This window comes from Henckelia pumila, chromosome 3 (assembly GCF_033568475.1).
Source record: "Henckelia pumila isolate YLH828 chromosome 3, ASM3356847v2, whole genome shotgun sequence".
Classification (NCBI taxonomy): Eukaryota; Viridiplantae; Streptophyta; class Magnoliopsida; order Lamiales; family Gesneriaceae; genus Henckelia; species Henckelia pumila.
In genome coordinates this window covers 50881844-50897066 of record NC_133122.1, presented here as the reverse complement: position 1 = coordinate 50897066, position 15223 = coordinate 50881844, and the positions used below count along the sequence as shown (strand labels likewise).

The following is a 15223-nucleotide window of genomic DNA, read 5'->3' as shown; positions in this document are numbered from 1 at the left end:
TCTCGAAACTGCATCCCATCCTGGATCTCGGATAATTCCTATCTCAAGGAAACTTTATCCACAACTCTGATGACAACCACAAGTCATTGTTGGTAGAATTCCATCCACCTACTAGATCCACACGTCTAGCAGTAATCATCGGTCAAAAATTAAATCTATCTGCTCAGAGCACACACTTGTCAAGGAAATCCCTCCAAGACTGGTTCCTATAGCAGAACACTATCACTGATATCTCTGACACATCAGACGATATCGAACCATCAATATCAAACCTGTGATATCTAATCCAAGGTCATACCCTGTTGTGACTACTGCCAAATCCCTAGACTGAGTAGCCTTCCCACCGCCATCTCCTGAAGCACAAAAGGCTCCCAGGTAATCCTCTGAAGTGCAAAGACTCCCAGAGTAACACTGGCATAAGGTCGCGCCCCATCACGTCTAATCATGATCATAGTCCACAACTCTTGGTATATACTCGACCTGGCATCCTGATGAAATCTCATCATCGCAAGTCTCAACCTAACAAAGGTCAGACAGTCTACTGTCCTAAGAAAACAAACTAGAACAAAATCCAATGTCCGAAAACGAACAATATTCCCATGCCTCTAGATGAGTCCACCCATCGCTGGCACTATCTTAGTCCACTAACTAACTAGGTCAATCCTAGGAAAACACCTAGACTAACCGCAAGTCAACAATCACCGTTGGCCCTACTCAAATCCCATGAGTCACCACAGTTGAACACTAATCAACTAGGATCAATGCTAAACTTAGCAAAAACATGCAATCATCCACGAATTGCTAGATTAATAAAACATGTATCATTGCTTCAAGTTATGTACAATTTCTTGATTACAATCCCTATGTAATACAATTACAGTATTCCAAAAATACAAAATGTACAATCAATAACTTGAATGATACAACCGAATCTGATGATTTATTACAACTAAAACACTGTTTACAACTACAACAATACAGTATTTAAATCATCGTACTAGTCTTCGTTCCTTGAGCATGAAGCTTCTAATTGACATACGCATCGATACAAGCATACTCCCATCCAAGTCTCTCTACATGTCCTCCCGCAAAGAACTCCGGAGAAATGGCACGTGTTAGCTAACCAGCTATGCTCTGCGTCAGTGCATGTCAATCGACCTTTTATGCTCACGATCTACCGTCAGCTTTCTTCTTGTAACTAAATCATGCTTTTGAACATGAAGTTTCCCGTACGCGTACCAAAAGCATCGATACACGCACACCGGAAAAACCATGTTCTGTATGAGTTTAAATGACAATCTCTCCAACTACGAGTGGAGAATCTCTTCGGACTGGAGCCACATGGGTTATTACACACCATTCGTTCCAAAAAGCCCTCAGAGATATCTGACGTGATATTCTCTTTCTTCTCTCCCAGTCTTTTCCTGCTGGAATCCATATGTTCTTCGATCAGCATCCCAATGCATCAAATGATGAACTGTAGTCAGCATATGCATGCTACTACTGGTGTTCTCATCACTGTTGTCTTACTTATAGCGAAGACTTATGCCGCAAACCTTGGCAATGAAGAACCAAATAATCCTTAGGTCTCACCAATCCTACAAGGATAATCCAAAGTCTCAGTACTATATCCCAAGTCTCTTGCATGTATATGCTCTGATACCAATGAATGTAGCAACCCAAACCGGATCCACTACCTAATCAGAGTTTAGGAGCATAATTAAACATGCATTAAATAAATCGATGCGGAAGACTTAAATTAAAACAGACCGGCAGAATACAATCGGATAAATAAATTCGATTATACAACCCAATCGAATAAATAACCCTAAAGGCAAAACCTACAGTTAAATCCTGCTGTCTTCACTGGTCACTGGCTACTCCAAGCTCCTGGTGCCCAACCATGCACCTACAACTGCCCCGTCGAATGGGGTGTCCAGACATACAGAAACACTGGACGTGAGCTCTAAACTCAATACGAAAGCAATGATATATATATTATATGCAACACATAAGTGACTTTAAAAATCAGGGTTAAATCACTTTCTCTGGGCGCCTGGAATACACGGTACCGGGCTAGAGAGCGACTCCGCGTGGTACTCGTATATTCCCAAGACAGGAATCCTCAGGAAGAATTGCCTCAACTGATGGAAACTGTCATGACTCACATCATCCCGATGCAGTCTCCGTAAAAACATATGCATGTGCTAAAGCCGTAAAACATGGTAAAACATATAACACATACTCATGCAACACATATAATATATATCATGCTGGCCATCTCAGTCAGTACTTACGTACCTCACTACAGGCAAATCCTAGCAGTCCCACTCTAGGTTTCAAGCCTATCATCAACTCTACAATGCAAATATCCATGCATCATTCAATAAGCTCTAAAAGCCTTAACTAAGCTATTGCATACTCCTAAATAATTTAAGGAGACCATAGCTATACCTGCGTCCGTTGTCAGCCCACTGATGGCGACTATCCCGCAACTAGGGGCACACCCCTGCTGCAGCTCCACAGCTTTGAGCACTGCTCCGCTACACGAGCACTGCCCCGCTACTATGTCAGACACTGTCTGACTATACTAAAATATATTTCCTACTCCAACTCTAAAATAAGAGTACCCAAAGCCCAAAATAGAGCTACTAGTGCGAAGGAGAGGAATTCGGAATTGGCAAGAAATGAGGAGCTCGGACCCTATATTTATAAACGTCGATCGGAAGTTCTGTTCCTCGATCGGACGTTCCGTTCCGGCAGATCGGAAGCTCCGTTCCTCAATCGGATGCTCCGTTCACCACGTGTCAATTCGGTCCACATGCAACCACACACCTGTCACCGACAGCCATCGGAAGCTCCGTTCTTGATCGGACGTTCCGATCGTCGATCGGACGCTCCGATCCTAGATCGTTGCTTCCGATCCCACTCGAGTCTTGGAACCCTCTAAACCAATTTCGAGTGTCCTGGATCCATTTTTGGGCTCCGTTAATCCTCCTAGAATTTCCTTAATCATGTTTTACTTAACCCAAACATGATTACATGATTAATTACTCATTAATCATTAATCACGGATACGGGTCACTACAGACTCACATCAGATAAACAAATCCGGAAATCTCTGCCTTATATCAGATTCTGTCTCCCAAGTCGCTTCTTCGACTTCATGATGACTCCACTGAACTTTCACCAAATGGATCGATTTGGTTTTGAGCTGTTTCTCCTTTCTGTCAAGGATATGAATCGGTCTCTTGAAATAACTCAGAGTTTCATCAAGTTCGGCTTCGTCAGGTTGAAGAACATGAGAAGGATCGGGGTGATATTTCCTCAACATCGAGACGTGAAATACGTCGTGAATTCCAAATAAAGAAGGAGGAAGTGCTAATCTGTAGGCTAGATCGCCTATCTTCTGCAAAATCTCATACGGACCGATGAATCTCGGTGACAACTTCCCTCTCTTCCCAAATCTAACAGTACCTCTAAACGGAGAAATCTTCAAGAATACTTGGTCTCTCTGATCGAAAGATAGAGGTCTGCGATGGATATTCGCATACTTCGCTTGTCGATCATGAGCAGTCTTCATTCTCAATCGAATAATCTTCACCTGCTCAGCCATATCACGAATCATATCTGGTCCCAAGCCTGGGGACTCAGACATCTCATCCCAGTACAGAGGAGATCTGCACTTCTTTCCGTACAACGCTTTGAATGGTGCCATTCCTATACTCGTCTGAAAGCTGTTGTTGTACGAAAACTCAACGAGAGGCAATAAATCTTGCCAAGTAGTGCCAAAGTCAAGCACCACTGCTCGTAACATATCCTCCAAAGTCTGAATCGTCCGTTCTGATTGACCGCCGGTCTGAGGATGGTAAGCTGTACTCAAGTGCAAACGAGTACCAAGAGCCTCCTGTAGACTGTGCCAGAAATGAGAAGTAAACCGAGGATCTCGGTCTAAAACAATTGATCTCGGCACACCGTGCAATCTGACAATCTCTCTAACATACAACTCGACCATCTGATCGTGACGATATGTCATCCGATACGGAATAAAACAAGCAGACTTCGTCAAATGATCAATCACTACCCAAATGGCATCGCATCCTCGAATAGATCGGGGTAGTTTCGTGACAAAATCCATCGAGATATGATCCCACTTCCATTTCGGAACAGATAAACTGTGCAGAAGACCACCCGGCCTCCTTCTCTCGGCTTTCACCTGCTGACAGTTCAAACAATGGGATACAAACCTCGCAACATCACTCTTCATCTTCTTCCACCAAAACTGACTCTTCAGGTCGTTATACATCTTTCGGCCTCTTGGATGAACACTGAACCGACTGCAATGTGCCTCTCGCAGAATACTCTGTCTCATCTCAACAATATCAGGAACGACAATACGATTATTCACAAATAAAACATCATCCCTGACCTAAAACTCAGACTGGTGTCCAGATCTCACTTTCTCTATCGAATTCTGAATACTCTCATCGTATTTCTGTGCTTCTCTGATCGACACAAACAACTCTGGCTCGACCTGGATAGCACAAAATCTGATAGGACTCCTATCTGATTCACATTCCAATCCAGAATTGCAACAGTCATCAATCAAACGAGACACACCGATGGTCGAAAGAGATAAAGAACAAAGCTTGCGACTCAAAGTATCGGCAGCTGCATTCGACTTCCCCGAGTAATACTTAATCTCGCAGTCAAAGTCCTTCAATAAATCTAGCCATCTCCTCTGTCTCATATTCAACTCAGACTGTGAAAACAAGTATTTAAGACTCTTATGATCCGAAAAGATCTCAAAAGACTCACCGTACAAATAGTGACGCCAGATCTTCAAGGCAAAAACAATAGCAGCGAGTTCAAGATCGTGAACTGGATAGCGAGTCTCGTGCGGTTTCAACTGCCTCGATGCATACGCTATCACATGCTTCCTCTGCATAAGAATACATCCAAGCCCAGAATGAGAAGCATCGCAATACACCGTAAAATCTCCAGAACCTGATGGAATAGAAAGTATCAGAGCACTAGTCAATCTCTTCTTCAACTCAATGAAACTGTTCTCACACTCTTCAGTCCAGACAAAAGGCACGTTATTCTGAGTCAGCTGGGTAATCGGCTTCGCAATAGAAGAGAAACCCTGGATAAATAGGCGATAGTAACCAGCTAAACCCATAAAACTTCGAATCTCAGGCACAGAATTCGGCCTACGCCAGTTCATAACTGCCTCGATCTTGTTGGGATCGACAGAAATCCCATCTCCCGAGATAATGTGACCAAGAAAAACGACTCGGTCCAACCAAAACTCGCACTTTGACAGTTTGGCAAACAACTGTTCGGTTCTCAAAATCTGCAAAACAATCCTCAGATGCTCTGTATGATCAGCACGGCTCTTCGAATAGATCAGGATATCGTCAATGAAAATAATTACAAACTCATCTAGAAAACGCTGAAAGATTTGGTTCATCAACCCCATAAATACCGCTGGGGCATTAGTCAAACCGAATGACATGACAAGAAATTCAAAGTGGCCATACCTCGTTCGAAACGCAGTCTTAGGAACATCCTCTTCATGAACTCTCAGTTGATGATACCCAGACCTCAAATCTATCTTCGAATAGATACACGAACCCTACAATTGGTCAAAAAGATCATCTATACAAGGTAAAGGATACCTGTTCTTAACCGTCTCCTGGTTCAATTGGCGGTAGTCAATGCAGAGACGCATAGAGCCATTTTTCTTTCTAACAAATAGCATAGGAGCACCCCAAGGCGATACACTAGGTCGAATGTATCTCTTGGCAATAAATTCTTCCAACTGCTCCTTCAATTCCTTCAATTCAATCGGAGCCATTCTATACGGAGCTTTAGAAATCGGCTGAGTACCTGACGTCAATTCGATGCCAAATTCAATCTCACGAATAGGCGGTAATCCCGGAATTTCATCCGAGAACACATCAGGAAACTCTCTAACCACTGGTATATCAATCAACTCAGGGCTAGACTTCAAAACATCGACCGCATAAATAAAAAATCCCTCGGCTCCTTTTTGCAACAATCTAGTCATAGACAATACAGAAATCAAAGGAATTCTAGAACGAGAACCCTTACCAAAGAATCTCCACTCGTCTGACATCTCTGGTCTGAAACGGACTATCTTCTGAAAACAATCTACTGTAGCCCTGTACTTAGTCAAAACATCTATGCCAACTATGCAGTCAAAGTCAGACAAACCAAGTACAATACAGTCGAGCTCGATCAAATTTCCTTCAAAACTGAATCCACAATTCCTAACAAAATTCCTCAAAACAATTCCTCCACCCAAAGGTGAAGTAACAGAAACTACAGCAGATAATGGCTCAAAAGGCAAGGCATGCATCAACACAAATTTCTTAGATATGAAAGAGTGAGAAACACCTGTATCTATCAAAATATTAACAGGATAATCAAAGATCATACAATTACCTGCAATCACATCATCAGGTGCAGCCTGAGCCTGATCCTCATTCAGAGCATACACTCTCGCCTGCTGTCTAGGAGGTTGGTTCAAATTCTGGTTGCCTCCTTGACGATTCTGTTGTTGAGGTTGGAAAGAGTGAACTGCATTCAATTGCCTCTGAGGCTGAGATGACTGTCGAGAAGCATTTCCACTCTATGCTTGCTCAGAGCCCCATTGAGAACAAAGTATAGCATAATGACCCGTCTGCTGAAAAATATAACAATTCCCAAATATCCCTCTACACTGGTCGCTGGAGTGACGACCTCCACACTTGCTACAAGACGTACCAGAGGAACCTGAACCTTGGCTGTAACTGTTCTGTTTCGAGCCACCAGAACTTGAAGAACTGCTTCCCGAGTTCTTAAATTGTTTTCCTTTGGGACGAAATTAATTCTTCTTATTACCTCCACTGCTACCACCTTCAGTCCTCGATGGTTGATTCTGGTATTGGGATGGTTGGGCCTGAAACTGCCTCTGTTGTTGCTGAGGGGCAAACTGATTCCCTCTCTGCCTTATCAGTCCAGCTTCCGCACCCTTGGCATGATCCATTGCATCAGAAAAGTTATTCGGCCTTCCGGTATTCACCAGAACAAAGATATCAGGGTTCAGACCGTTAATAAAGTGGTCAGCTTTCGCTTCCTCATTGTCAGAAATGTGTGGAGCAAACCTCAATAGACTGTCAAATTTGGTAACATAATCTTCGATACTCAAATTTCCTTGCTTCAAATTTGCGAACTCGGCATTCTTATCCTTACGGTACGAAACTGGGAAGAATCGTTTATAAAACTCAGTCTTGAACAGAATCCAGTTGATAAGCGTACCTCTGTTCTCCATGGCTTTCTTAGTCGAGGTCCACCATTTCTTAGCCACTCCGTGCAGCTGATGAATAACCAATCTAATTCGCCGGTCATCGGAATAGTCGAGAGAATCAAAAAGCTGATCTATATCATCCAACCAGCCCTCGCAATCCACGGGATTCTCCGTACCTTTCAAGATCGGTGGTCGGAAAGACTGAAACCTCTTCAGTAAGGTTTCCATAGGGGTAGCCGTGGCATCCATCTGATTCTCAACCGTATCGCCCTGGTCATTCTGAGAAGTCACTACAGGTGGAGTTTCAGTCGTAGCAAAAATTGGCGGAGTATTCAAGTTCAATCTTCTTCGAGTACCCATCTAAAAACAAGGGATTAGGACATAGATATCTCAATCTCAAAATTCCAGTGTCCCACAACCTCTGATCTTCTAACACAATTCAAAGGATGGAACTCGGATCCAATGAATGATTATAGTTCATATCTCAATAAATTCATGCTTTATACATTAAATCACATAATCATGTAATTCAAATAATTCTCAATCAATAAAGCATGCTTGCATCGTATTTAATAAATCAATAAAATAACTCAAACACATGCGAGAAGCCAATACAAACAGACTCGATCTACCCCGCTCTCTTCTAAATTCAGTCCAAGATCTTATCTCTCTGATACCACTTAATGTGAGGCCTCGATTCTAATCATATACTTATAGTAAAGCAATAGATCAACACAAATAAACAATAAGGATTAAGACATCGAAATATATATATATTTTTAAATGAATAGTGCCTGCTCGATCTGTAAATTCTTACCGATCGAGCGGCCAAGGATTTCGAAGTCACTGCCCAAAAATCAGGACTCCCGCTCGATCGGTAAAATCTTACCGATCGAGCGGACACAAAAATGTCCCACTCTCTGTTTTGGTACAGGGGTGCTCGCTCGATCGGTGAACTTCTACCGATCGAGAGAGATGCTCTGTACCAGAAATAAAACTGGTTTTTCCTCAAAAATTCAACTCCAACTCTAACAAATACATTCCAAACATCATAATCCCATTCAACAAGATATAAAAGTATTCGATTCTAGATGCATACAATCTTCAACAAAAATCATGCATAAGTTCCAACTAGTTCGACTTATACAAAACAACAGGAGTTCAAAAATACATAAATGACTCCTAACATCTAAGCCTCACTTCTATCATCTCATTCCCGATCTAGCCATGAGGTCTCTGACTTGATCCTGCCCCACCTGTTGCCAAGTACACATACAAACAAAGACAACAGCCGGATAATCCGGTGAGAATAATATTCCCAGTAAAAGATACTAGCATACAATATCACATAATATATCAAAACATGATATATAATCAAATTCCACATATACCTCAAGTAATTCATTCAATTGCGGAATTAAAATGATATGCATGACTTTAAAACTTCTGGATTATCAGACTCAGATAATCAAAAGGAATTCTTCTTTCTTTCTTCGGTTTGGGATCCCGAGGTTAAAATATCCAACAATCACACCGAACTCCCCTTTCGAGGTGGATGAGGTATATTTTAATTCTCTAGAATCTAGGGCATTATAGTGAGTTAATCGACACTTGTAGTAAATCGCCTACCAAGGCCACTCAACTATAATCTCCAGATTGTCTAATTCAAAATGAATAATCAATCGGCTCAAAATGAATGCATATGAAATCTCATGCATTCAATCATCAATTCAATCATAAGTTCAAATAAGCATATAAACATGAAATATGTGATTTCTTCTAGGACACTCGAATCAATCCGGATTCAAGTTAATCGTCCTATTTCATTCCAAAGTCGTCTTATACCTTCTTGTAGTTCACAATCTTCAATCTGTAAAACAACAAATCTCAATTCAATATCCGTTCAAGTTCATCAATCGATATAGGAAGACATCGATACTATACCGGCTCAACTCTTTCGAACAGATCGAAGCTGTAATCTCGCAACTCCAAGGACTTCGAATCAATCTAACAGAAGAAGTCACATGATCAATATCGATAGCAAAACCTCATCAAACTCGGTATAATCAAATCAATAGAAACGACATCCCGAAACTCAAACTGGCAGCATAACGGCTATAAACTGATCAAACCGAAATTGCAGACAACAGAATATCGATTCCAAATACTCAAACCAATCATCTAACATCATTTCCAAGTCAAACCCAACACATCTCAAAAATCTAAGTTTCGAAAATCATAAGAAAAATCATATCAAATCCGATCGTCGATAAATCTCCGAACCGTCTTAGATATACTATCACAGCAACCTCAAGAACATCCTCTCCGAATATCAATCAATTCTAAAGACATCCAAAAATTCAAACCTCGTAGAATTAAGAGAAACTTACTTCCAAACGGAGCACTCGATGCTGTGATCGCAGATATCTACTTCAGATCAAATTCCAACGGACGGATCGAGCTAGAATCGAAATCACAAAATCTTGGAAGCTTTTCTCTCGCCTTCAATGGAGATAGGCGACTTGGAGGAGAAAGAGAAGCAATGAGAGACTTAGTCAACAAGTCTAAGGATATAATAAATCTCCTTTTTGCGTTTTAGTCCCTGAAATTTCCAAAAATTGCAAAAAGGTCCCTGATCAATAAAAAGTCGGTTTTCGAATTTTGAAATCACTGAATATCTCAAATAAAGTCAATTAAGATAAAAACGGGGCGTTACAACCATAAAGTGACCTTTGGTGATGACTCTTGGAAAGTGAGCAAAGGAGCCATGATTATTGCTCGAGGAACGAAAACTGAAACCCTTTATATGACTTCCAGTTGCAGAGACATGTTAGCAGCTGTGGATGCTGGAGCTAACACAAGTCTATGGCATTGTAGACTTGGACATATGAGTGAGAAGGGAATGAAGATGCTGATATCAAAAGGGAAACTACCGGAGTTAAAAACTGTCGAACACAAATTGTGTGAAAGTTGTGTTCTTGGAAAACAGAAAAGGGTGAGCTTTTCGAAAGGCGGTAGAGAACCAAAAGCAGCAAAGTTGGAGTTGGTTCATACTGATGTATGAGGACCATCTCATGTGACATCCCTTGGAGGCTCAAGATACTATGTCACATTCATCGACGATTCGAGCAGAAAAGTTTGGGTTTATTTTTTGAAAAATAAATCTGATGTTTACGAAACCTTTAAGAGGTGGAAAGTCATGGTGGAGAATGAGACCAACTTGAAGGTGAAGTGTTTACCGTCTGATAACGGAGGAGAATATGAAGATTTTGAGTTCAAGAATTATTGTACACAGAACGGGATCAAGATGGAGAAACCCATTCCTGGTACACCTCAACAGAATGGTGTGGCTGAAAGAATGAACAGGACCCTGAATGAACATGCTAGGAGCATGAGATTGCACGCTGGACTGCCGAAATCATTCTGGGCTGATGCAGTTAACACTGCAGCATATCTGATCAACAGAGGACCTTCGGTACCACTTGATTGCAAAATACCAGAGGAGGTCTGGAGCGGCAAAGGAGTAAACCTTTCGTTCTTGAAAGTGTTTGGTTGTCTCTCATATGTTCACATCGATTCAGTCAGCAGAATGAAACTTGATCCAAAATCAAAGAAGTGTTTTTTATTGGTTATGGAGATAATGAGTTTGGTTATCGGTTCTGGGATGACCAAAATCGGAAGATCATTCGGAGAAAAGATGTAATATTCAATGAGTTTGTGATGTATAAGGACAGGTCAAGCGTTGGAGCTGAAGATGAATGTCCTAAAGTCAAGAAGACGGATGAAGTACCATTGATGGATATTCCTGTGAATGAGTCAGAAACCAGTAACATGAAGGATAAAAAAACCGATGCACAAGATGATGACCCGCAAACTCCGGAAATTGAACTCAGGAGATCTTCTAGAACAATCAGACCACCTCAGAAATACTCCCCTGCACTTCACTATATTTTGCTGACTGATAAAGGTGAACCGAAAACCTTTGAAGAAGCGATGCAAAATGATGATTCAATCAAGTGGGAGTTTGCCATGGAAGATGAGATGGATTCACTGTCATCCAATCAGATGTGCAAGTTGACTAAACTTCCGGAAGGCAAGAAGACATTACACAACAAGTGGATGTACCAGATCAAAAAAGAAGTTGATGGTAGCAAACGGTACAAGGCAAGAATTGTTTTAAAAGACTTTCAACAAAAAGAAGGCGTTGATTACACCGAAATTTTCTCTCCAGTGGTGAAGTTGACCACTATCAGAACAGTACTTGGACTAGTGGCTAAGGAAGACTTAAATCTGGAGCAGTTGGTTGTAAAGACGGTGTTTCTTCATGGTGACTTGATGAAGAAATTTATATGAAGCAGCCACAAGGATTTGAAGTACGAGGGAAGGAGAAAATGGTATGCAAACTTCAGAAGAGCTTGTACGGTCTCAAACAAGCTCCAAGACAGTGGTACAAGAAGTTTGATGGATTCATGAATAACAATGGTTTCCTGAGGTGCCAGGCGGATCACTATTGTTATGTGAAGAAGATTGATGGTTCCTATATCATTCTACTGCTATATGTGGATGACATGTTAATAGCAGGAGCGTGTCTGGAAGAGATTGATAAGCTCAAGAGAGAGTTATCAAAAGAATTTGATATGAAGGATTTGGGAGCTGCAAAACAAATTATTGGTATGAGGATCTTGAGAGATAGGGTGAACGGAGTTTTGAAGTTATCTCAGGCAGAGTACGTGAAAAAGGTTCTTAGAAGATTCAACATGGATGAAGCTAAACCGGTGAGTACTCCTTTGGCTAGTCATTTCAAACTAACCAAAGCCCAATCACCATCGACGGAGCAGGAGCATGCTTATATGAATAAGGTTCCTTATGCCTCTGCTGTCGAAAGCCTCATGTATGCAATGGTGTGCACCAGACCAGACATAGCACATGCAGTGAGAGTTGTGAGCAGGTTTATGAGCAATCCTGAAAAACAACACTGGGAAGCAGTGAAGTGGATTCTCAGATATTTGAAAGGTACTATCAGTTCATCTATGTGCTTCAGAAAGTCAGATTCAGGCTTACAAGATTTTGTAGATGCCGACATGGGTGGTGACCTAGACGGCATGAAGAGTACTACTAGATATGTGTTCATATTGGGTGGTACGGCAGTAAGTTGGGTGTCCAAGTTACAAAAGATTGTTGCACTTTCGACTACTGAAGCTGAGTATGTTGCAGTGACAGAAGCTAGCAAGGAGATGATATGGTTGAGATCATTCCTTGAGGAATTGGGTCAGAAGCTTGATGATATCACATTACACTGTGACAGTCAGAGTGTTATTCATTTGGCAAAGAATCCTGTTTATCATGCTAGGACGAAGCATATACAGGTTCGGTACCATTTTATCAGATCAATTTTGGAAGATGGAATCTTGATGCTTGAGAAGATTCCTAGAAGCAAAAATCCGGCTGATATGTTCACAAAGGCGGTGACGATTGACAAACTGAAGTTATGCTCGACTTCAGTTGAACTACAAGCATAAGAGAGGAGGAATGAGCTACTGCTTTGACTGTGTGAAGCCATGATAGAAATCAAGTCTTCAAGTGGAAGAATTGTTAGGTGACAGACTGATGGGATGATGGTAGGTGGAGGATGGGAGATTGAATTAAATGCATTTAATTCACACGAAATGCGAAAAAGATCTCTATAAATAGAGCTCATTTCCTTCAGTATAATCATCCCACAATGCAGAGAGCAAAGAAAAAGAAAGAAAAGAAAAGATAGAGTTTCTTGGGTTTTCTTGAGTGTTCTCCTGTGTAGTTAGAGAAATATTTTCTCGATAATACTCAGGGGTTGGGAAAGTGTGAGAGATATAGTGTTTTGTATATACTTATAATTTTTTCTCGGTTATAAATATTTGCAGCAGCTCCGTGGACGTAGCCTATATTGGGTGAACCGCGTAAATTCTTGGTGTTCTTATTGATTATTTTATTCCGCAATTATTATCGTCATGATAGCTCCGTCATAATCGATAACACCGTGCACTCGAATGCCAAGAAGTTTGGAATGGAAGAATTGATCCGCGGTTTCATTTTCCTCTGGCTTTCTTAAGTACCCCTTCGGTTTGTTATAGATTTTGATCATTTGAAATTTGACACGACCATCCAGTGCGATGTGTGTGTGTGTATAAATTTCAGTTATGTATACAAATTGTGGTTGGATTTAAGCCGATGGGCGAGAGGCTTGTGTTTAAAAAGTGAATTGTGTGGTGGAAATGTTAGCTTGTGAAATTTCGAACGGGACATATAAACAAACACATCCCATTCCCTGTCCACTGAGGTCCTTTTGGTTCTCTTATATATATATGACTGACTTATATATATATATATATATATATATATATATATTTGATGATCAAGATTATTTAGAGGTGTTTTGTTAATTTCTTTGTTAATGGGGAATACAGAAAACTGTTGCATCGCCGGGGCGTGGCATTTTGTTCATGGACGAGTCAAACGCCACCTACGGGAAGCGTTTGGACTCCATCGGGCTCGAAAACACGGAGGTCAACCGCCAATCCTACAGGACCCTGCTCGTCTCGGCTCGGGGATGGGCCAGTACATCTCGGACGCCATCCTCTTTGAGGAAACCCTCTATCAATCCACTGTCGATGGAAAGATGATAGTTGACTTGCTTGTTGAACAGGGAATCGTTCCTGGAAGCAAAGTTGACAAAGTACTAATTAAGCTCCCTTTATTTTCCTCATGATAATTCGTGCACATATATATATGAAATCACCTAATAAGTCATATATATGTTCGATCGGTGTTAATTGATCACAGGGTCTTGTTCCCTTGGCTGGCTCAAACAACGAGTCTTGGTGCCAAGGTCTCGACGGATTGGCTTCTCGCTCCGCTGCTTACTACCAACAGGGTGCGCATTTTGCCAAGTGGTATATATGTAACATGTATCAATGCCTGTCCGCAAATATTCGTAACGAAAATAGACTCATTTTTTAAAAACTCTCCCAAACACGGACTTAGTTTTGTATCGTTTAACTATGTTCTTGCAGGCGTACAGTGGTGAGCATACCCAATGGTCCATTAGCACTTGCAGTCAAAGAGGCAGCGTGGGGTCTTGTTGGTGTCTTAGTTTGTGTCTCACATCGGTTGGCTAAATAACCTGGGAGCCCTTAATATAGACGAGGGCAACCCTCACCTCTTGAGCTAGCTTTTGAGGTGAGTTAGGTCCAAGTCAATATTTCTAACATGGTATCAGAGCTCGGGTTCTACCGTTATGTGTTGGACGACCCATAATTGGCCTCACCCGTCCCATAGTTGGCCACCCGTTAATATCTTGTAACGCCCCGTTTTTATCTTAAATGAGTTTATTTGAGTTAATCGGAGATTGCAGAGTTCACGAGCCGACTTGATTTTGATCAGGGTCCTTTTTGCAAATTTTGGAAATTTCAGGGACTAAAATGCAAATAGGGGATTTAATATATTATCTACACTTGTATTGACTTTTGAAAGCATTCCTCCTCCTCCTCACAACCGAGAGACTCCATTGAAACGCCCCAAGCTTTCTCCAAGCTCCTAGATTTCAGTCCGAGCTCGATCCGGCCGTTTGAATTTATTTCTGAAGGCAGATTATCGATCACTGCAGTGAGAGCTCTGTTATATCGTAAGTTCTTCTTCGATCCGATACATTCTAGTTTTTGGATGTTGTTAGAATCGTTCTAGATTCGAGTATGTTGTTCTTGACAGAGTTCTGATCGTTTATTATCTGTCGGTTTTGAAATAGAGCGACGTTCGGAATTGTTATGATTTTTGGAAGCCATTTTCGAAAATCATGGTTTTGAGATTTGTTGGTTTTGTCTTGTTGTTGTTGTATTAGCATTGAATTGAGTTGTTATCGGTATTGAACTGCTG

At 41.3% G+C, this 15223-nt stretch overlaps 1 pseudogene; it reads left to right on the top strand.

Annotated features, from left to right (window-relative positions):
- Positions 1-6360: 6360 nt before the first annotated feature.
- The window catches only part of LOC140888701 (fructose-bisphosphate aldolase 2, chloroplastic-like), a 48856-nt pseudogene continuing 39993 nt past the window's right edge, over positions 6361-15223 (top strand).